The sequence below is a fragment of the Nomascus leucogenys genome, chromosome 7b, assembly GCF_006542625.1.
Source record: "Nomascus leucogenys isolate Asia chromosome 7b, Asia_NLE_v1, whole genome shotgun sequence".
Taxonomy (NCBI): domain Eukaryota; kingdom Metazoa; phylum Chordata; class Mammalia; order Primates; family Hylobatidae; genus Nomascus; species Nomascus leucogenys.
In genome coordinates this window covers 16,269,231-16,291,672 of record NC_044387.1, presented here as the reverse complement: position 1 = coordinate 16,291,672, position 22,442 = coordinate 16,269,231, and the positions used below count along the sequence as shown (strand labels likewise).

The following is a 22,442-nucleotide window of genomic DNA, read 5'->3' as shown; positions in this document are numbered from 1 at the left end:
TCTATCGTTTTAGGTCATTCAGCATGTGGTACATTGTTATGGCTGCCATAGGAAATGAATGCAAAGAAAGTAACTGCCTTACCCAAGGGGAGCCAGGAAATATTAGCATGGAAATAACAATAAACCATGTTCTGCCAAAACTTCTTGATCCTATGTCCTACTCTCTCAGACACTGTGAAATGTTTTCCATAAAGACAATCCCCTAATTAGTTGGGCGAGGTGGCACATGCCTGCAGTCCTTGCTACTTGAGAGGCTGAGGTGGGAGAATTGCTTAAGCCCAGGAGTTCAAGGCTGCAGTGAGCTAGGATCACACCACTGCACTCCAGCCTGGGCAACAGAGTGAGACATCATCTCTATAAAAAATTAAATTAAAATGTTGAAAAGACAATCTTCCAATCAGTTAACACAATCAACGTTGGCAGATAAAGGGGAGATGATACATGGATGACTTATTCAGGCCCTCAACCTGAACATATGCATACTTTAACCACATCGTATAGCAAATGGCTTTCTAAAATTGTACTGAAATTTCTGGTTTGCAGGCAAGCAAAATTTGGGAAGTGGATTTTTGGGTTCTGATGTGAAAAGACTACAATTTGAAAGCTGCTACCTACTCCCCACATCTTTTCGGCTGTGACGTTTCATTCTAAACAGAGACAGACCAGACAATGAACACACAAGCCACATTAAAACAGTAATTAGTGCAAGAGCAAGAACAATGGCAACTTCTTGACAAAGTGGAACAATGAACAGGTTTGTCATCGGCAGAACCTTAAAGATTAGCTCTGAGAATGAACAGAAATCATTCCAACACAACAGTGGCACTTTTACCACGTGGGCCAAATGGACTCAAAAAACCCACACTTGAAAACTTTGATCCGTAAGACACACAAAAAAACAAGACGACAAGACTCTCTCACACACGGGAGTGCTGGCGTGCCCAGCAGAGCTCTTGGCCAATCCACTGCTCCAGTGGGAAGAATAGCATGAGCTGCTGGTCTCAAAGACAGAGTCCTGCCTTAGGGCAGCCACCCATCCCATTCCCCAAAAAGTCATAAAACTCATTTCACAACCCAAGTCCACCCTCAGAGTATCACAGAGAAGCTGTCAATTGCAAGGACAATGCTACAATTCCAACATGGCAGCACTGAGCCTAGGGAGGTGAAAGGTCCAGATTCTCAATATCCAACCCCAAGCATTTTTCACAAACCCGCAACTAGTTCTCATCTACGTTTTGTCTTCTCTCTACTCCTATTAAAGGGAAAGCAGTACCCAAATAATAAACTCTACATCAAACTTAACCATCCCTGAAACAGTCTGCACTGCCTAGGTGAATCTGCTACTAATTTGTGTTTCAAACAAGAGATGTACATTATTTTTCAAAATACAACCCATTCACAGCATTAAAACAACAGATGATGTTATAGGCTGAATTGCATCCCCTCCCCAAACTTCGTATGTTGAAGTTCTAACCCCCAGAACCTCAAAATGTGACTGTATTTAGAGACGGGGTCTTTAAAAAAGGTGATTAAGGCTGGGTGCGGTGGCTTATGTCTATAATCCTGGCACTTTGGAAGGCCAAGGCTGGTGGATCACCTAAGGTCAGGAGTTCAAGACCAGCCTGGCTAACATGGCGAAACCTTGTCTCTACTAAAAATACAAAAATTAGCTGGGTGCAGTGGTGGGTGCCTGTAATCCCAGCTACTCGGGAGGCTGAGGGAGGAGAACCGCTTGAACCCAGGAGGTGGAGGTTGCACTGAGCTGAGATCGAGCCATTGCACTCCAGCCCGGGCAACAAGAGCGAAACTCCATCTCAAAAAATAAAAAGGTAATTAAGTTAAAATGAAGTCATTAGGGTGGGCCCTAATCTACTATGACTGATATCCTAATAACAGGAAGAGATTAGAGCACAGACACACGCAGAGGGAAGACCATATGAAAACAGCAGGAAAAGACAGCCACATATAAGCCAAGGGGAGAGGCTTTTGCCAACACCCTGATCTCAGACTTCAAGCCTCTAGGAACAGTGAGAAAATACATTAATATTGTTTGAGCTCCACAGTCTGTGGTACTTTGTTATGGCCGCCCTAGCAAACTAAAACAGATGGAATTCCACCATTGTGAATTTAAAAAAATAAATAAATAAAATCATATAACGGTTTAAAAAAAAAAAGAGAATGGCAAAACACATTGTCAGAGATTCTTCACCGTGTCCTTAAAAGTCTTGAAATTGGCCAGGCGTGGTGGCTCACGCCTGTAATCCCAGCACTTTGGGAGGCCGAGGCAGGCAGATCACGAGGTCAAGAGATCGAGACCAGCCTGGCCAACATGGTGAAACCCCGTCTCTACTGAAAATAACAACAATTAGCTGGGCATGGTGGTGGGTGCCTGTAATCCCAGCTACTCGGGAGGCTGAGGCAGGAGAATCACTTGAACCCGGGAGGAGGTTGCAGTGAACCAAGATCGCACCACTGCACTCTAGCCTGGCGACAGAGCGAGACTCCTTCTCAAAAAAACAAAACAAAACCAAAAAAGTCTTGAAATGACTGATGCAGGGAATAGAAGGTATCACTGACGCCATTGTGTCAACGGACAGATGAGTATCCTAGCAGGGAAAGTGTTGACTGGCGCTGGTAGGGGAAGTACACACAGGACAGTCAAAAGGTTTTATAGAGACCTGTGGTCTCTTTGGTATGACTTCTAGATCTTCAGATTAATCTTCCTACTGAATATTTTGGGGCATTCTGTCTACCCAGCTTCTCTCCTAGAACCACTCCTTCCCCACTCTCCAAGCAATTCAAATAGGACTGACTTCCTCCCACCAGCTCCGGGAATGTGGTGGAGGTTCTTCCAACCAGATTACAACATGGGCTTTTTTGTTTGTTTGTTTTTTGACAGAGTCTCACTCTGTCACCAGGCTGGGCTCACTGCAACCTCCAACTCCCTGGTTTAAGTGATTCTCCTGCCTCAGCCTCCCGAGTAGCTGGGATTACAGGCATGTGCCACCACGCCCGGCTAATTTTTGTATTTTTAGCAGAGACGGGGTTTCACCATGTTGGCCAGGTCGGTCTCGATCTCCTGACCTCGTGGTCCCCCCGCCTTGGCCTCCCAAAGTGCTGGGATTACAGGTGTGAGCCACCGCACCTGGCCACAACCAGGAATTTTTGCCAGTACTGGAAAAGAGATGTTTTCCCTCGGCTGTGATGATGAGGCGGGTCGGACGTGCACCCAGGGCTCCTGGCATCCCATGGTGACAGGCTGCCTGAGAACTAAACCAACACAGAAGGCAGAGCCAGGCGTGGGGCAGCAAAGTCGGTGACGCTGTTGAAGGACTTAGATCCAGCCCTGCCTGACGCTGCCCTCGGGTCTTCGGTTACTTAAGCAGATAAAGTAGAATGGTTATTTAACATCACTATGAGTTAGGTTTCTATAATTTGTACCTGAAACAGTCCTCGGTGAGCCGCTGAGGCACTCTGGCATACACGATCACATGACTAGCTACATGTGTAAAAGTTTCATCAACATTTAAAGGTTGTTTACATTATCCTGAAACCACATAGAATTTCAAGTGTGCTTAATCAGGAGGGCAATGTATGAGCTTTAGGAAATACTGATGTCCTTTAAATTCTATGGAAAAAGATATTCAGGTGTATAAGGGTCTATGGCAGAAAACAACTTAAAAATTACCCACTCCAAACTTCAGTATCTGAGACAGAATAGTACAGAGGTATTTAAGTTTGTTTTTTTTTTTTTTTTTTTTTTTGAGGCAGCATCTTGCTCTGTTACCCAGGCTGGAGTGCAATGGCGTGACCATGGCTCACCGCACCCTCAACTTCCTGGGCTCAAGGAATCCACCTCCCAGTCTGCTGAGTAGATGGGACCACAGGCATGCACCATGATGCCCCGCTGATTTTTTTAAATTTATTTTTTATACAGATGGGGTTTCGCTATGTTGCCAGGGCTGGTCTCGAACTCTCAGGCTCAAGCGATCCTCCCACCTTGGCCTCTCAGCGTGCTGAGATAATAGGCATGAGCCACCATGCCTGGGCCCTTGAATTCTGAAATTTGAAAAACTTGTACTGCCATGCCTATTTTTAGGCTGACATAAAGTTTTCATCCTAAACTACACAATTTCTAAGGATACAATTTTCAGCATATTGTAAACATTAACATTTTAAAATAAAACTTTCACATCACAGTTTTAAATGGAATCTAGCAATCTGATAGCCATCATTCATTTTTAAAATCCAACAGCAAGTTATTTTTTAAGAACTGAAAATGTTATATTATTCTTTCACATGAGAAAGGGGCTTAAATGCCCTGTTTCTGGCACCAAGTTTCAACATGTAAAAGACAAAAGAGAAAGAGGCAACCATGTAGCACTGCTGTGATTAGAAGGACCTCCACATACCAATTTCAGATAGTCCCTTTGTTAGGTGACCCTTGAGATTTTCATACCCAGAGCAACAAGCCAGAGTAAGACTAGTTCTAGCTAAGAGATGTACCTTTACAAAATGAGGGAGGACAGGGCCCAGAGCAGTGGCTCATATCTGTAATCCCAGCACTTTGGGAGGCTGAGAAGGGTGTATCACCTGAGGTCAGGAGTTCAAGACCAGCCTGACCAACAAGGTGAAACCCCATCTCTACTAAAAATACAAAAATTAGCCAGAAGTGGTGGTGGGTGCCTGTAGTCCCAGCTACTCGGGAGGCTGACACAGAAGAATTGCTTAAACCTGGGAGGCGGAGGTTGTAGTGAGCAGAGATTGTGTCACTGCACTCCAGCCTGGGCAATGGAACAACACTCCATCTCAAAAATAAATAAATACATAATTAATTAAATAAAAATAAAAATAAATAAAATGAGGGAGGATAACCATGAAAGGGGGATTGGGAGAACCAGGGACCAGAAAGGGATCGTCTCAGGCTGATCAATTTCAGGGAAGGGCATATACGTGAGGCTGGAGATGTGAAAATTGATTTTCTTAGAACTATCCACATCTGCATACTCCACGAAAAGTCTTCATGTATTTCCCAGGGGTATGTATATTTCCAGTATTAGGACCCCTGGGTTGTTGGATTATAGGACAGAGATTAAAAGCAAATATTCTGAAAACAAAATTCATTTCCAGTCTCTGGGCTTTATTGCTTGAGCAAATAACCTCTCCAAGCCTCAGTTTCCTTAGCTGTAAAATGAAACTACTCAGCTTAGAGAGCTGTCAAAAGGCATCATACTTGTAAAGCACACCTCAGTACCTTTTCTTACAAATTGCTAAGGAAGGGGCCTTTCCTATCCCATTCATTGGCTCCCATCTTTCTTAACTGTCAGAGCCCAAATTTCCTATGAGAGAAAAGTACAAGGTGGACAGAAAACTCCTGAAAAATTGCCTCAGGTGATTAGTGGGCAATCATTTGCTTCTTCAGGGCCTCCGCAAATTTTCTGAGATCTCTGGACAGGGCTAAGAAGAGAAAGACTGGCCTCTTCCTCATCCCCAGGAGCCCTTGGTTTTCTGGTTTAACCAAGCACAATTACCATAAGGTGGGGAAGGCAAAGAGATGAAGGGAAAGGGAATGAAGCAACTCTAAATAACTGAGTGCTTTCTCAACATAATACACACATTAACAAATTTAATGAGCTCAAAAATGCTGTATTTCCAAAGGAGTTACGGATAATTCCAAGCAGAAGAAATAGGAAAATGGCAAAAGCTAAGACCCAGAGCAAGCACCCCTTGGTATGGATTAAATCAGACCACTACTGGAGAAGCAGCAGGGCTTCCTGAACCATATAACCAACACCACATGCCAAGTGCAACATAAAGTTTTGCTAGTGCCTGGATCACACAAGCCTTCTGATAAGCCCAGGGCTCCTCTGTCACTCCTCTGCGATTTGCTGAGCAAACCTATTCATGCAGCACTCACGCCTGGCTTACAAGGGAAGTGCCATAAAAACCCAAATGGACATCACAAGTACTAGAGGCGATACTAAATATTCTAACATAAACAAGTGGTTATGTGGAGAAGAGTCTTTAGGCACTGCTGCTAAGCTCCTGTACAAATTTATCCGATCCTCCCTAGCCAGTCCCCACCACCATCTGATAATTTCTCCATCAATTATGACTGCCATTCTGCATCTGGCTCTTTAAAGAACGGGGAATGCTATTACACATAAAAGGTACAAGGTTCTTCAAGTCCTCCTACCTGCTAATCCTCTACTTCAATACTCAGCCCAGCCCTTGAGAGCTTGTGTGAAGACTTTTCTTTTTTTTTTTTTTCTTTTTTGAGACAGAGTCTCGCTCTGTCACCCAGGCTGGAGTGCAGTGGCATAATCTCGGCTTACTGCAACCTCTGCCTCCCGGGTTCACACCATTCTCCTGCCTCAGCCTCCTGAGTAGCTGGGACTATAGGCACCTGCTGCCACGCCCGGCTAATTTTTTTTTTTTTTTTGTATTTTTAGTAGAGACGGGGTTTCACCATGTTAGCCAGGATGATCTCGATCTCCTGACCTCGTGATCTGCCTGCCTTGGCCTCCCAAAGTGCTGGGATTACAGGCGTGAGCCACCGCACCCGGCCTGTGTGAAGACATTTCTAGATCTGCAGTGATGACTAAGATGCATTCGCCCTCACCAGCACCACCAGATTTCCTGAAGGCATCAGTGTGCCCCAGGAATGCCCAACAGCCATTCTGGTCATTGGTGAGAGAGGGAGGGTTTTCTTTAGATTGCGGAATACTTTGAGAGGCTAATTCACATCAACCCATCTACCCCTGCAGCACAGTATGACACTCAAGGTTTAGCCAGAAAGGGTTACATTATGCCTGACCAGCAAATTCACTGAAATCTAAAACGACAACAACAACTATTTGTTGTATTGACTGCATGTTCCAGGCATACGGTAAAACCTAGAAGATCTCCTGAGATGCAGTTTTACTGAAAGGCTCCCTCTCTCTAGCAAAAGTCAGGTTATGGCGCAGAAAGTGCAGCCGCAGAAATCAGACCAAGGTGCAGATGCAGTTCAGTGCTCAGTATCAGGAAAAGCTTAAGAGGGAGGACTACCTGAGCCGGGTTCTGAAGGAAAAACACGTGTCCCAGGCAGATAAAGAAGGAAAGAGCTTACCGGGCAGGAGGGGTATGTGCACAGCTTGACAGGTCTGGGGGAAAAAAATCAGTAAAGAAGAAAATGATTAAGTTACAGATTGGTGATGCATGAAATGGGGGGTGGCCAGGGGTGGGGGGTGAGATTGCAGAGAAAAGCAGGGCTGGTTCATAACAAGCTTTGTGTGTCCCAATAAGACAGCTGATGTTTTCCAGGGGCTGACGGTGAGCCAGTGAGGCTAAGTACACAGAACATCCTAGAGAAACCCTCATTCCTTAAAGATTAAAAATAAAGACTTGCTGTCTGTAAGGGATTGGATTATCCTATTTGAGAAATTCTGTTATCCAGAATGGCTTACCCCACAATGCTGAAAAGTGTGTATCGTAATCTCAAAGCAAGCTCCTCCTCAGGCAGAGAAACACCAGCCGTCACAGAAAGCAAAGAAACTGGCTTCACTTTAAAGGTGAATCCAGAACCCAGATGTCAGAGCTGCAAGCACTTTGCTCTCAGCTCCACGCAGCTGCTTTAGGAGCCACTCATGAGGAAAAGAGGAATTTTCTCTATTATACTCCTTATTGGGTGTCATCCAAGGCTAGGAAAAAGGTTGTTCTATAACCCTGAGCCCATTTGAACAAACCCCCAATAAGAGAGGCCCTAAAAAGTGTATTTTCACCAAAGCCCTACCCCAAGCCAAGCCAAAGGAGAAAGAGCTATTTTAAGACTTGCTGCTTGTGTCACGAGTGGACTTTATTCCAGCAAGGCCATATTACAGTGAGCAATGAAAGCCATCTCAGACTTCCACATCAAGCAAATGTTTGTGAGCCAGTGATTCAACAGAGAAAAATTCACAAGCTTCCCTGGGCTGCTGTCCTCCTATAACAGTTCCAGCCCGGCGGCCCTTAGAACTTCATATATGAACTGGTACAAAATCCTGTCCAGTGATCTCCCAGCCTCCATCTCTCCCCGCTTCAATCTGTCCCAGGCACGATGCAGGTGCACCTTCCAAAACGAGGGCCTTTAGCACACCACATCCCCCTGATGCAAAGTCACCCTACCTTCCCAAAGCCCACAGCCCCTAACTAACTCACCAACTTCTTTTTTTTTTTGAGATGGAGTCTCGCTCTGTCACCCAGGCTAGAGTGCAGTGGCATGATCTCAGCTCACTGCAAGCTCCACCTCCCAGGTTCACGCCCTTCTCCTGCCTCAGCCTCCCGAGTAGCTGGGGCTACAGGCGCCCGCCACCAAGCCCAGCTAATTTTTTGTATTTTTAGTAGAGAGGGGGTTTCACCGTGTTAGTCAGGATGGTCTCAATCTCCTGACCTCATGATCCGCCCGCCTTGGCCTCCCAAAGTGCTGGGATTACAGGCGTGAGTCACCGCGCCCAGCCTAACTCACCAACTTCATCTGCAACTCCTTACTAACAGAAACCCAAGCTGGCTTCCTCTCCAACCCAAAAAATATATTTGTGCTTGCCAAACTACCCTCCCTTAATCCTTCCATTCAGATTTTAACTGTCTTGTATCCAAAGACCCAACTCAAGTCCCACCCCTCCTTTGAGTTTGAGAAGCTAAAGGAAGCTCCCACCTCTGACTTCCCATCCGTGTTCAGCCTCCACAATGCACACATCCATTCACTGCACTGCTACGTCCTTTCTCTTGTTGCTTGTAACTGTTCATTTAATCTTCTATTGTTGCTTAACTTATGACACACTTTTTGCAAGCTCTCCAACTATGTCCCTCGAGGGCAGGGACGGGAGGCTCTGAATTTAATTTAATAAATGTTTAGTGGAGGAGTTGTAAGTACTAAGAGCTTAGCAAGGTGCTTTCATAGATACAAGTACGGGTGTAACCTAGTCACAGCCTCTAATACCTAAGTGAAGGAATAAGAATTAAAGTATGTAGATATTGACAATGCCTAGTCGAAGATGGCCAAGCACAGCCTTTGATTTGGTTTGGTGTTTGGTGACGCCTCCTCCTACCCTATCCTCCCATCTCCTAATCACTACGACCCAAATCTAATATTCTCATCTTGAGCTCTTCAAGCAGAATGCTACCCAATACACTGTCCTCTGGGCCCTTTGACTTTCACTCATCCCCTTATGAGACTCTTCCTCCCTCACCAAGACGAGGCTCCTGAATGGAGGATGAGTGACTCTGCACCTCTGTGTTCCGCTGTCAAGCCAGGACCTGCACACGGTAGGGGCTTGATCAACGTTGGCTGAGCAAGTGAAGGAAACCCCATAAAGAGACAGAGTGCCACAGAGCCTACAGTCAGGAATGATTTCAGCCAGACACAGACAAGAGAGAGGATGGGGGGTTGGATCCAGCAAAAAAAGCAGTGTAACAAGGCCACTCAAGTGGGAAAACAAGGGGCATTTTTAGGTGAAAGCTAGTAGGCCAGGAACAGAGAAAACCTGGAGAGGAGTCCTAGGAAATACAGCGAAGCCAGAGAGGCAGGGAAGCCAGGGGCAAGGTCGGTCCTGGAACAACAAACTGAGGAGTCTGAACAGCTGAGAGTTGAATCCTGGCTCCTTCTTCATGGCTGTGGGCCTTGCACAAGCGTCAGTTTCCACATCTGTGAATTGGGAGAGTGAGCACATCCCCCTCCCAGGGTTGCTGTAAGAATGAAATAACAAAAATGATCGAATGAGAGAGTGCCTGGCACAAAAGAAACACTTGAAGAAGGTGCTTTGGGTGCAGATCGGATGGAAGCAGCGCATGCTGCAGAGAAGGGAGAGCTGAGGACCAGGGAGCCTAGGTTCTGGTTCCACCTCCCCTCTGAATAATCATCTTGACTTCCCTTAGGTCTGGCCTTAGTTTCCACAGATGTAAAGTGAAGGTGTTGGTCTAATGGGGCTCCAAGGTCTCTTCCAGCCTTGGTAGTCTCTCAATACAGCAGCTCTGCCTTACAGAGGGAAGGTATCAGACAGTGCTCGTGTAACTGAGAAACCCAGCAGAGAGGGAGTCATATTGGGAAACGGGTAAAGACACCAGCATGGTGGAGGAGAGTTCTTCCTGCTGGGGACCAAGTACTGAGTCCCTCCCTCCATTCTCCCAAGTCCACTTCATCCTCCTGACATGGGAGCGCCTGTCTACATCTAAGTCATTTCATAATCATCGTCATCCATGCTGGACAACAACCATCCTAAAGTTTCTCGTATTGAAAATGTCTTTCCAGGCATTTTCAAGGCAACTTGGCATGTAAATGTGAACAAGCTTTACAGCATGTCCATTCTTCTCATTCCAGATAAGTTAAAATCCCTACAAACTCGGAGGAAAGAAAGCATGCATTTCGGTATTGTGCTCTCCTTGCCTTTTTACAAAGCCATCAATGTTTGAACCACAACAATGATCCTTCAGAGAATTCATTCTGCTGATCTGAAATATCCTTCATATTTTTAAAATAAAAGCTGCTAGGAGACGCCTTGAGGAGCTCAAGTCTATCTCACCACCACTTAAGTCTACTGTTACTCACCCACCTCGCCCTCCCGCATCACTTCCACCCCAGTAATGAAAACACGACCATTCATTCACAAAACAAATCATTCAGTGTGGACACAACTACTTACTAACTGCAGACCTACTAAGCACCAGCGCCACTCTTGAAGAAAGGTAAAGCCCCACCGGCCTATCGGCTTGCCTCTATGCCTCCCTTGGCTTCTGAAACAACCACAAAATACCATTTCCAGATGAGAGCTGACATCAGTCAAGCAGGCTCTTAAACAAACAGTGTTGGCACATGAAGGATCTACGCAACTGTTCTAAAAACAAAAGGGGAGGGGATGGCTTCGAGTTAGCCGCAGCAAGGTTAACCTTACTCAATAATAACAAACATGCATTTAATGTATCCAAGGCAGACGCAGCAATCCCTAACCACAGAATAACACTCAAGAGCCCAAGATTCCCTTCAGAATTTAAAATTTTTTAAAAAAAAAAAGGAAGAAAGAAATCCCTAGATGCCCATGTTCTGCTGTAAATCCTCCTAAATTCTATGGCTACCATGGAGAGCTAGAAAGATCGGCCAGTCCTCTCTTCCCAATTGGCCTTGGTAATTCAGAAAAGGACTATGTTAAAAGCAAAGCTCTCTCAGTAGTCAGGGTTCCATCTCCACCTGCGTCTGCTGCCTGTCCAAGGCACAGCCCCATAATGCCACAAAAGAGGCTCAAATTATGGGTGAGACTGCGTTTTCAATTCCAGCCCCAGCCTGTGATTACCTGCAACTCCAGGTTGCCCAAAATTACCTCTGAAGCCTTAAACGCCTTACATTTTATTAAGAACAAACTCTTTTTTGGAAACCTTCATAAGAGATAAAGGAAGAACAGGCCAGGCGCAGTGGCTCACACTTGTAATCCCAGCACTTTGGGAGGCCGAGGCGGGTGGATCACGAGGTCAGGAGATCGAGACCACGGTGAAACCCCGCCTCTACTAAAAATACAAAAAAAAAAAAATTAGCCGGGCATGGTGGCGGGCACCTGTAGTCCCAGCTACTCAGAGAGGCTGAGGCAGGAGAATGGCGTGAACCCAGGAGGCAGAGCTTGCAGTGAGCCGAGATTGCGCCACTGCACTCCAGCCTGGGCGACAGAGCGAGACTCCATCTCAAAAAAAAAAAAGAGATAAAGGAAGAACAACAATGAAAAAAGAAAAGCCCTAGATATTTCCGTTACAGTGAAGGAAGAACCAGCAGACAAGCATGATTTGATTTTTTGTTTGTTTGTTTGTTTTTTGTTTTTTTGAGACAAAGTCTCACTCTGTTTCCAGGCTGGAATGCAATGGCTGTGATCTCAGTTCACTGTAACCTCCATCTCTGGGGTTCAAGTGATTCTCCTGCCTCAGCCTCCTGAGTAGCTGGGATTACAGGCGTGTGCCACCACGCCCGGCTAATTTTTTGTATTTTTAGTAGAGACAGGGTTTCACCATGTTGGCCAGGATGGTCTCAAACTACTGACCTCAGGTGATCCCCCCACCTCGGCCTCCCAAAGCCCTGGGATTACAGGCGTGAGCCACCACGCCTGGCCTGATTTTGATATTTTTTAATGTCTCATACACGCCGCTTCTCCTGTATACTCAAGCAGAACAAAATGAATTCCATGTCTCTGCAATTATAAAAACTCAGAATCCTGGAAACTCTTACCTAATTTACTTTTTAAACCACTTCTGTTCTTGATATATTCTTAGAGGTAGAATGTGCGGGTGGTTAAGGAACTTACGAAGGTGGGTAGGTGAGTACTGTTATCTCCAGGAAGAACAGTAGTTAAATAAGTAATCTGCCAAAAGTAAGTGATGTAACTCCATGTGTTAGGTTAGAAGTAATGACAGTTTACATAACCACTGTACTGCTTTCTGCAATACAGCTGCATATTAGGCTCCTAGTGGGTTATTTGTTAAAATATTCTAGTTTATGTTTGAAAAGTCCTTGGTTTTTTTTTTGTTTGTTTGTTTTCTGTTTTTGAGACGGAGTCTTGCTCTTTCCCCAGGCTGGAGTGTAGTGGCGGCATCCCAACTCACGCAACCTCTGCCTCCCGGGTTCAAGCCATTCTCCTGCCTCAGCCTCCCAAGCAGCTGGGACTACAGGCGTGCGCCACCATGCCCAGTTAATTTTTTTTTTTTTTTTTTTTTGTATTTTTAGTAGAGACCGGGTTTCACCATGTTGGTCAGGATGGTCTCAATCTCTTGACTTCGTGATCCACCTGCCTCGGATTCCCAAAGTGCTGGGATTACAAGGTGAGCCACTGTGCCCAGCCAAGAAGTCCTTGGTTTTACCTAACAGGTGAGTCTCCCAAAAGGGTCTATAATGATTGTGTTCATCAAATAATTTGAAATATAATAACGGAATTGGCTATTAAAAGGAGACTCACTATGAATCCCTTTAGTAAGGTAAAAATCTTTTTGTACTGCAATTAACTTATCTTAAATTATTTAGTTTTAAGATCACATTTTATATGCCCACTTCTCCTAAAATAGAGCACTCCTCCACTTCGCTTCGACTCCCAAATAAGAATGTAACAAACCTTCTATTTACACTGCACTAACTTCAGATCTCCTCTTTCCTCTACCCCCCAGGAGATCAGCCATAGTGAGGAACCCTCTTTCTAGCAACTCACACATTTGGAGGCACCAAACTAAGTCACTTTGCATTTTTCCTGACTTGTGTATCTACCCAATTGCTCTTCCACTCTATTTTTCTTCAAAAGACCCTTGATACTCACCCAACAGCTCCCCTACAAGGTAATCTCCCATTCAGGCCAAATGAATGGGTTTCTCTTTCCAAGTTACATTCAGGGCTTTGCAAAATCCAGAGAGGTCAACTCAGCTTTTATTTACTTAATTATGAAATAATTACAAGATTCAGCATTGTTGCTGTTGTTTTTAATCACAAAGCACTTAATTCTCAAATAGTGGTCAAAGAACAGTGTAACATTTCAGAACTAATGGGTTTCCACCATAGGTAAGAAGTTAGCAGGCAAGTCTGGCTGCTGCTCTATGAAAATGGCTATGACCAATCACAAAGACTTTGTGATTCTTTTCTTCAGCCTTGTGTATTTGCAGTGCTTTACATTTCAAGGAAGAGTGCACCTTTGAACTGGTCAGGCCTCTTTCTTTCCATTTCAGACGGAGAAAACTAGACAAACTAAAGAGTGGTCAGCGTAGAGGCTAAGCTAACTGACTGAAGCAAGCCCTTTCCCTCCCTGGGCCTCTAAATTCCTACTTACAAGATCAGTAACACACTAATATATAGAGACAGCGCCTGAAGCCCAGAGATGTCAAGAAATATTCTAAGGTCACACAGCAAGTTAGCACAGGATGATGTAAGACTAAACCCCAGATCCCCTGGGGCTTGATTAAAGCATCCTGTCTCCCAATCAACATAGGGATGGATGATAAGAGACAAGACATACAAACACACACACACACACACACACACACACACACACACACACACACAGGCTTCTAACTTTTATCCCCATTATCCTTCTGGCTGCTGTTTCTAAAAAATATACTAAATATACCTGGCCCTGGAGATGGCTGTTACAACTGTGATTTTCCACGTTCTGGATCTAATATCCTCCAGGCAGTTACATTGTTGCTTGTTCTTCCTCACCATAGTTTCCTCATTCCAAGAAACACACATATGCACACATGCCCACCTACCCTCCCATTCTCAATATTCAAAACTCTTTCTTTTCTAACAGCAAAGGAAGTTTAGACTAGAACTGAAATGATTACAATACAAGAATCTTGTTCAGGTGTTAAACACAACCATAACTCTACCCAGAGCAAATCTGACAAAATGGAATTTGTTGTCACCTAAGTGTTTTTTTTATACTATATCATTTGTGAAGTAACATTGTCATTTTTCCCACTGCTGCATAATCACATAATGAAAGTGCCAGGTGTAATTCATGTACACAAGAGGGCAGACTTAGGGTTGATAAGGGACCCTTTCTTTGTTTGCATTGCTAATAGTTTTTTAAAGGATAGGCAAAATGCTATACGTAGAATGATAAGGGACAAAAGAGAAAATTTTCTGTTTTTAATAACAATGTGGGATAACCAATTAGCATGCTCAGATTTTATCTCGCAACCATTCTTGCCACTATTTGAATACACAGAGCAAGAAGCTGGGGTACGGTTCTCAGCAAGGAATCCTATTAAATTATTTGTCTTCTAACACCGTGTTTCTCTCTTCGGGCACATCCCACCTTCCAGCCATACTAACTATGACTATTCTCCATACACACCACCATAGATACTTTAGGGTTTCCACGCTGTTCCCTCTGCCTGTGATCTCCTTCCTCCCTACTCTCCTGGGAAGTTCAAACTCATCCCTTGAACAAGTCTGCAGGGTAGTACTTACCTGGTAATAATAGTTGAATGTCTGGGCCGGGCACTGTGGCTCACACCTGTAATCCCAGCACTTTGGGAGGCCAAGACGGGTGGATCACGAGGTCAGGAGTTCTAGACCAGCCTGGCCAAGACGGTGAAACCCCGCCTCTACTAAAAATACAAAAATTAGCCGGGCGCGGTGGCGGGTGCCTGTAATCCCAGCTACTCGGCTGAGGCAGGAGAATCGCTTGAACCCGGGAGGTGGAGGTTGCAGTGAGCCAAGATCATGCCACTGCACTCTAGCCTGGCTGACAGAGCAAGACTCCGTCTCAAAAAAAAGAAAAAACAAACAAACAAACAAATAGCTGAGTGTCCGTCTCCCATAAAAGACGAGAAGCTAAATGTAACCTGACTCTGTAACCTCCACACAGAGCATGGCACCTGCCACAGGGTAGATGATCTATTATTATTTGGTAAACAAAAAGATGAAAAGTCTTATAAAATACATTTAACGAAGCCTTTCACTGGTTGCTGCCTGCTACTCTCCAAATGCCAATGTGACAGAGAAATGCTGAACACCTCTCAATGGCAAATACTCCATGTGGAGCGACCTCACCAACACGAAGCAGATTTCGCAAGGTAGCTGCATCCCCAAGGTGTGTCAGTGGCAGGGTGTCTAGAGCTCTCAGCCTTTTGGGTCTATTATATCCTCCACCCCCAATGCAGTATGCTCCTCCTTTCTGAGAATCTCTAGCCAAAAAGACACCTTCATCTTGTTCACAGACCGTAAGGAAGGCCAGCCTCCTGCCTCTACTTCTGCCATCTGGCTTCCATCAAATTCGTAAGACTTCATTCATGTCTTAGGATGACAGCGTATATCCTCCACAGGATCGGTTTTCAATTGTTGGTGCTCAATGGCAAATGCGATGGTATTTTGCTGTTCCAATCTCTTACCCCTTGGCTGTACTGCGCCCAAGAGAATCAATCTATAAAGCCTTAATGTTAGAAATAAAGCTTTCTGCTGACCATTTTTCCTAGACCACAACAATAGCTCCCCTTCAACTACCTAAATGTGCATTACACGTATGGGTAAAGGGTCACAAATGCAGTCTACCAGACCCCAGAGTTCAAGGGAAAAGTAATAACTCAGGTGGGTTCACAGGTTTCAAACAGAGTCTAACTCTACATGCTGAACTGGGCCTTTTAGAATCCAGTATGACCAACATCTTGGTGATACCTGCCTGTTTTTGTGACAGTATTCTAAACTGAGCAGGCTCTTCTTGGCCTCTACCTTGCATCTTTCCTGTCTCCCCGCCACCTCTGGGATCAGCTTTGATAAGACTTAGCTACTTGGGTAAACCTAGGCAATGCGGCAGTCAGTGTTCCTCGGGGAAGTAGAATTATCTTCCAATTCTGCTGGAAGGACTGTGGACACTAATGATTTCATACTATTAAAAGTGCAGACAGCGTCCGAGATGCAAGTGCAACTACATTGTCAAATGTTATGTTAACATCTCTAAGTAGAAGGAATGTATTTTTAAGGGGAATTTTAAGTTTGATGGAGTCCACTGCAGAGACGTTTTGAAGCCATGTGATTTTATGGTGACTGCGGGGAATATGCAGTCAAAAACCAAACACCAAAAGTGTTGATTACAAACTGTTAGGGAACTTAAAGTTAGGATGGTTTAATACTCAAAGGATAGAGCCTTTGTATAGTCCTTAAATACTTAGAGATGGTAACTGAGTCTTTTCAGAATGTCACGTAACATTTTGCAGTTAACTGGTTCTGAGTTGTCCAAATGACAATTTAGATGTGAGCAGGCCCATCTCTTAGGCACTCAGAATCCACTCATTAGTGCAAGCATGTACTAGACACCAAAAAGTTCGTCTCAGGAGCCCTCAAGATAAACCACAGTCTCACGAACCCTCAACATAAACCACAGGCTCATGAACCCTCAAGATAAACCACAGTAACATGGGCCCTGGTGTTTTCTCCTTCGATGGTGGAAAAGATAACTAGTCCCCCCTAGTGTCCTGCTACTGTAGGTGGCTGAAGGATGGCGACACTACAGGACGCACCCTCCCTGCACTGTGCATCAACTTTAAAGCGCAGCTCAGGAACCCAGAAACAAAGGAAACCTTCACAACCTTCCCAAGAGATGGAAGCACTTCCGAGACCTATGATGAGATGAAAAAAACCTTTCATTTCATTTCTAAGGCCCTTCCAGGTATGGTTTGAAAGCCAAAGGAATCTGCATTGGCTCACATCAAAAAGTTAATCCACACCCCAGCACACTTCATTAAGTGAAGCAGGAGGGCCTCCACTTGTCAGCAGCTACTGCTCACTCCAGAGCAATCCGATCTTCCCGTTAAAAACTTCTCTGTCCTGCCAGGGAGATTTGATTCCTTTCCTCGCCACTCTCCAAAACCCACTAACCTCTGAATCTTGGTGACTTTTGCCTCTCTGTTCGAGTGAATTTTCTTTCTGGTATGGAATTAACAGGGACAGTCTCAATAAATGTGTTCTCCACAAGCAATTTTCACTAAAGTAAAGTACTCTTGAACAATAAAGGTTCACTAAGAGATGTGTAAAACCTTAAAGCCGGCGTTTTTCTTTCTTTTATTTTTACCCCTAGTGAGGACCAAGCGTGCCAGTGAGTAATTCATTCATGTCACCCATTTGTGAGAGATGGGAAAACAAACCACCACCACTTGTTCCCTTCTTAATTTAGAAGCTTTCCTTATCTGAAGTCTATCGAAGCTGACTCCTGAGGTGGGAAGACAGGAGAGGTGAGGAGAAAAATTAACCTGAGGTGACTGCCTCCACGGAATGATAAGCACTTCAGGTCTCCACACCTGTGTCAGAGAAGAAAGGCATCTGCATGTCAGGGAGGTGGACGCCCCCAGCTGCCACCCCCTCCGTTTCTCCCCTTGAAGGAAGCAGGAGCCTGATCTCCCCCCACTCCCTCCTCTCTCTCTCTCTCTCTCTGGGCACTTACATAAGACCCTGTAAAACTTCCAGTGACATTCACGGAAAATGTAAGCTGCTATTTTGCTCCCGCAGGAGATCATTTTAATGGACTGAGTGACAAAATTCACGGATTCTGAATTCAGCAGAAACCTGCTCAACCGAGGCACATCAGCACAGATACGATAAAAAAAAAAAAAAAAAAAAGTCCATCCCCATTAAACAGGGTCACCCAAGGGATGGATTCAGTGTGCAAGAGACAATCTGTTCCCTCCGAAGTGACCCATTTAAAATAAGATTGTTCTGGGGGAAGCTCACAAGTTTAATAAATTTCAAACAGGCAGGCTTGTACAACTGAGGTTCCTTAAGAGGAACATTTAAAAGAGGATAAAGCAATGAACAAAATAACTTGAGGATACACAAACTTTGGAGTCCTCACTCCAAAACTTCAAAAGCAGTGACATTTACAAGAATGTCTGGATAGCTATACACTGATCACTCCTCACAAGCAGCTTTGCCTAATAGGAAGGACATGCTGGCTGGGCTTCCCTCCTACAGATAGCAATGCCAACCAACCACTCTGTCCTAAAGAGGGACTCGCAAGCTGTGGCTGCTCGCCCCCAAATTGCGCAGGACTGTCTGCAAGAAGGAACAAGAAAAGTTATTCACAGCACCACACCGGGAAAGGTAGTTGTGTACCGCCCAAGAGGGCCCTCTCCAAACACGGCAGGCTCCGCAAACCACAGGTGCTCACCGCTAACAAGAGGGCCGGGGGTGCGGGTATCGGTCACATGCCCTCGTGGTGTTAACCAGAAACTCCTCATGGTTCGCTCCCTGCCAGCAGCCTGTGTGCCCAGAAGCCGAGCAGGCCCTGAAGGGGTCCTGGGGACTTCGGAGACTGGGGGTTTCCACCTCCAGCCTCTCCAGGGTTCCCGGCCGGGGCAGCAGAGGGTGTGCCCGGCCTCCCCGCCGGCATTCCGAGTACAGGGGATACCAGCCACAGGTTCAGAGAACTTGTCCGGCGCTACACAGCACTGCGCCCCCGCGGCGACTCTCGCGCTCCGGGGCTCTTACCTTAGCCCTGACTGCCGCCAGGCAGAGGGAGACGCGGAAGAACGGGGTGGCGCGGCGGCGCCGCCGCCTACGAGGCGCAGGGGGTCCGGGTCAGGGTCCGGGCAGGCGCTGCCCTACTCGGAGCGGCGGTGCCAAGCACAGAGTTCGGGACTGCCCCCGGCTCGGGTCTGGGTCGCCCAAGCTGAGCACTGTCCCTTCTTCCTCTTCCTCCGGGGCCGCTGCCTGGAGCTGCTCCCGGCCCGGGGGACTCTTCCGAGCCAGGGACGCCCCGCATGGGCAGGGGCCTGGGTCAGCCTCGGGCTGGGTCCAGGGAGCCGCCGCCGGGGCCGACTCCACCTCCCGCGCTCCCAGCCGATTCGTCCCTTCAGGGCAGGGCCTGCCCGCGAACGGCCCGGCGAGGCGAGCACGGCCGCGCCCCCAGCTTCGAGCGCCCGGGCTCCGGCGCGGCGGCGGGGCAGGAGCAGATTGGCCGGGCCGGGCGCCGAGCGCGGCGGCGCGGGGGGGGCTGCAGCCGGCCGCGGCGCGCTCTCCCCCAGGGCCTGCGCCGCCCGCCCGCGGCTCCGCGGGAAGGAGGCGCCGGAGAGGGCCTCGCCCCGGCCTGGGGCGCGGGGCCGGGGGCGCGGGGCTAGGGGAGGCGCCCCAGGAAGGTCACGGGAGCGGAGGCGCGGCGAGCGGATCGCGGCGCCGTGGGTGCGGGGAGCCGAGGCGGGCGGCCCCCGCCGCCGGGAGCGCTCGCCGGCCTCGGCCGCCGCCGCCTGCGAGATGCGCCGGCTTCCCGGAGCGCCCGGCGCTCGGAGCTGGGCGGCCGCTGCAGCCGCCGCGGGCAGCCGGGCGCCGCTGGCCGGAGCCGGCGCGCGATCCCCGCCTCCCGCGCCCGGCCAGGAGGGGGCCGCCGCGCGGGGACCGGCAGGGGCGGGCGCTGGGGTCCGGGCTCCGGGCTGGCCCCGCCGCCTCCGCGTGCCCAGAGCGCCGGACTCGCTCAGCAGCTGCAGTGACTGTGTGTCTGTGTCATGTCTGTGCAGCCGGGGGGGACCGCGAGCCGGGGCTGGGTTCCGAGCGGGGGCGGGGCCGGCGCCCGCCTCGGCGCCCGCCCCCGACCCCGTGACCGAGCGACCCGCCAATGGCAAGCGCCGCAGCCGCGCGGACCGAGAATTCGCCCCCGCACAGGCTCCGCCCCCCGGCGAGACTCCGCCCTGGTGCTTCTTCAGCTCGCTGGCAGGCAGGCGGAAGCAACACCCGGAGCCGGGATCCCGGGCCGGGTCGGGATGAAAGGGTGCAAGCTGGGAGCTCCCCGCCCTTCTTCCCTCAACCCCGGCCGCTCCCGGCCGCCTCAGGCTTGGCATGCCTCGCGAAAAGAGGGGGAAGGGAAGCGGGACCGGCCCGCAGCTGCCGTGGTAGAGAAGCTCGCAGGCTTGCAGGACCATGCAGCCTGCTCCCCAAATTGCACAAAACAGCCGTCGTGAGAAGTAGGAAGTTTCCCCGCCTCGGGTCGCAGCTTCTCTTGGAGGTGGGCATGGTGTGGGGCAGCCGGCGTCTGTGAGGAGCCCCGCCGAAGGGCTCTGACGGCACCTTTCTGGGACCAGTATCCAAGAATCCTGTCCAAGGCTTCCTGTTCCTCCGAGGAAACTACATTTCTGTTTCCCCCACCCCAAACACACACCCCATGCACGCACAACACGCCCCTCCCCTGCTGATTATTCTCGCTCTTTCCCTCTTGGCATAAGAACCCGGCGCGCAACATCCCTTGAATGGACTTCCAGCCTCCCAGTTCTAGGGACGAGGGTGGGGGTGCCGAGAGTCCTCCCGAGCCATAGGAGGAGTGGGTGAAATGGGTCGGGGCACAGGAGCGGGGGTGTGAGAATGGATGGAAGGAGGATGCCCTCGAGAGAAGACCCAGAGGAGGCGAAAGCAGAGAGGCAGGGAGAGAAAGAGGACGCCGAGAGCTGCACAACTCCGACTCGGAGACCGGAGCTCCGGGCGCCCGATCCAGCTCCCGGGTTTTTCCGCAGCTCGGTCCCAGGGCTTCTGGGGTCCCCTTCCCCCCGGGTCTCCACCTCTCCCCAGCCAGGCGGGCCGCCGGGTCTTTGCCTTCCCTCTGCGCGCCTCTCCGCGCTCCCGGACTTGGGCGAGGCAGCGGGAAGCCCACCCTAGTTCTTGGAAGGGGCAGCGGAAGGATGGGCTGGGGAGAGGGCGCGCGGGAAAAGGCCGCCGAGCTTGGGCTGCCGAGCTGACCCCACTCCTCGAGGTCGGGCTGGGGGGTGGGGGGTGGGGCGGCAAGGGCTTCCGAGGCTTGGCCCCTGCCCCGCTCCGGACCTGGCTCCCGCCTCGGTAATCACACTCTCGGCCTTTGGCTTGACCGAGCTGGGACCCTTCTCCCATCCCCCTTCCCTCCAGCCTCTTGAAACAGCGACCCCCCCCCCCACCAGCAGCAGCAGCGCCCGCTTTGCCCCGGCTCCGGAGCGCTGTTTACCTAATCTCAGCGGCTGACCGAGCCCAGCAGAATGCGAAAGGGAGGCAGCGGTGGTACAGCAGCGTCCACGGCGAAGAAGTAAAAGACGTTTGCTTTGGAGCTTCGGGATAAGTTAACTGCGAAGCTGGGGTCCTGCTGTCTTATCTCTGCGGGGATGAGCCTCACCGTGCACGTTGCTGTCATAGCAGATTCTATCTGTTTTTGATGCCATTACCGTGTCGGAGAAGAACATTATATGAAAAAATATTATCTAATATCCTAGAGACCATTAAAGTGTCAAAGTTTAATGCCAAGTCTTTTAGCTCGAAGGCTGCTCAGTTCTTCCTCTGACGTGCAGCTCTGTTCTAGAACGCGCTGAAAACAAGGGGATCATTTTTATTTTTTTGCCGCCCGAATGTCCTTCCTTCCTACTCTCTTCCTCCTGTCTCACCCCCACCCCCTCCCTGGAACCGGGTAAAGTTAAAGCAAGAATTTGTACTTTCTTTTTACGTTTTGTTTTGCTTCACTTCATTAGTGGTGTAAAATGCATTATTACAGCACATTAGCATATTAATAAAGGTAACGTGACTGAGGAAAGGAAAAGACCTGAAATTTACAAGCGAAGGAGAAATAATTGAATAACATCAGAAACTAAAAGATAAGCTTGCGGGAAAGAAACATCTCCATTATAATTACTCAAGTGTAGTATATTCTCTAGATGGAATCTAAGAAAGAAAAATGTGACCATGGTGTGGGAGCTAGCAATGTTCACGCTGGTCAGTAAGGCACGTTGAAGACATAATGCCTTATTAGTGGATTTCACAAAATGTACTTGCATTGGTCAATAAGCACCTTAAATGTGGAAAAGCTTTGTTTTATCAAATCAAGGTTGCAAGTGCCTGCAGTCAGTGGCATAGCTAATGCTCTAAATGATATTAATGTTGTCAGACTGAAACATGCCACATACTGAGCCCTCTGGTTAGTACATCAAGCCCCACGTTTAAAGTGTTACGTTGGAAAATTGTAAAGCTCCTCAAC

At 48.1% G+C, this 22,442-nt stretch overlaps 1 protein-coding gene across 2 annotated transcripts in view; it reads right to left on the bottom strand.

The window, feature by feature from the left end:
- Nucleotides 1-21,840, bottom strand: part of LARGE1 (LARGE xylosyl- and glucuronyltransferase 1) — a 645,394-nt gene extending 623,554 nt beyond the window's left edge. The window contains exon 1 of one of the 2 annotated variants that reach the window (XM_030815681.1): nt 21,426-21,840. The gene's annotated coding sequence lies outside the window, so the exon portion shown is untranslated. Of the gene's footprint in view, nt 1-18,955; nt 19,547-21,425 lie in introns of those variants that run through there. The other variant, XM_030815680.1, reaches the window with a different exon arrangement.
- Between the last annotated feature and the right edge of the window lie 602 nt (nt 21,841-22,442).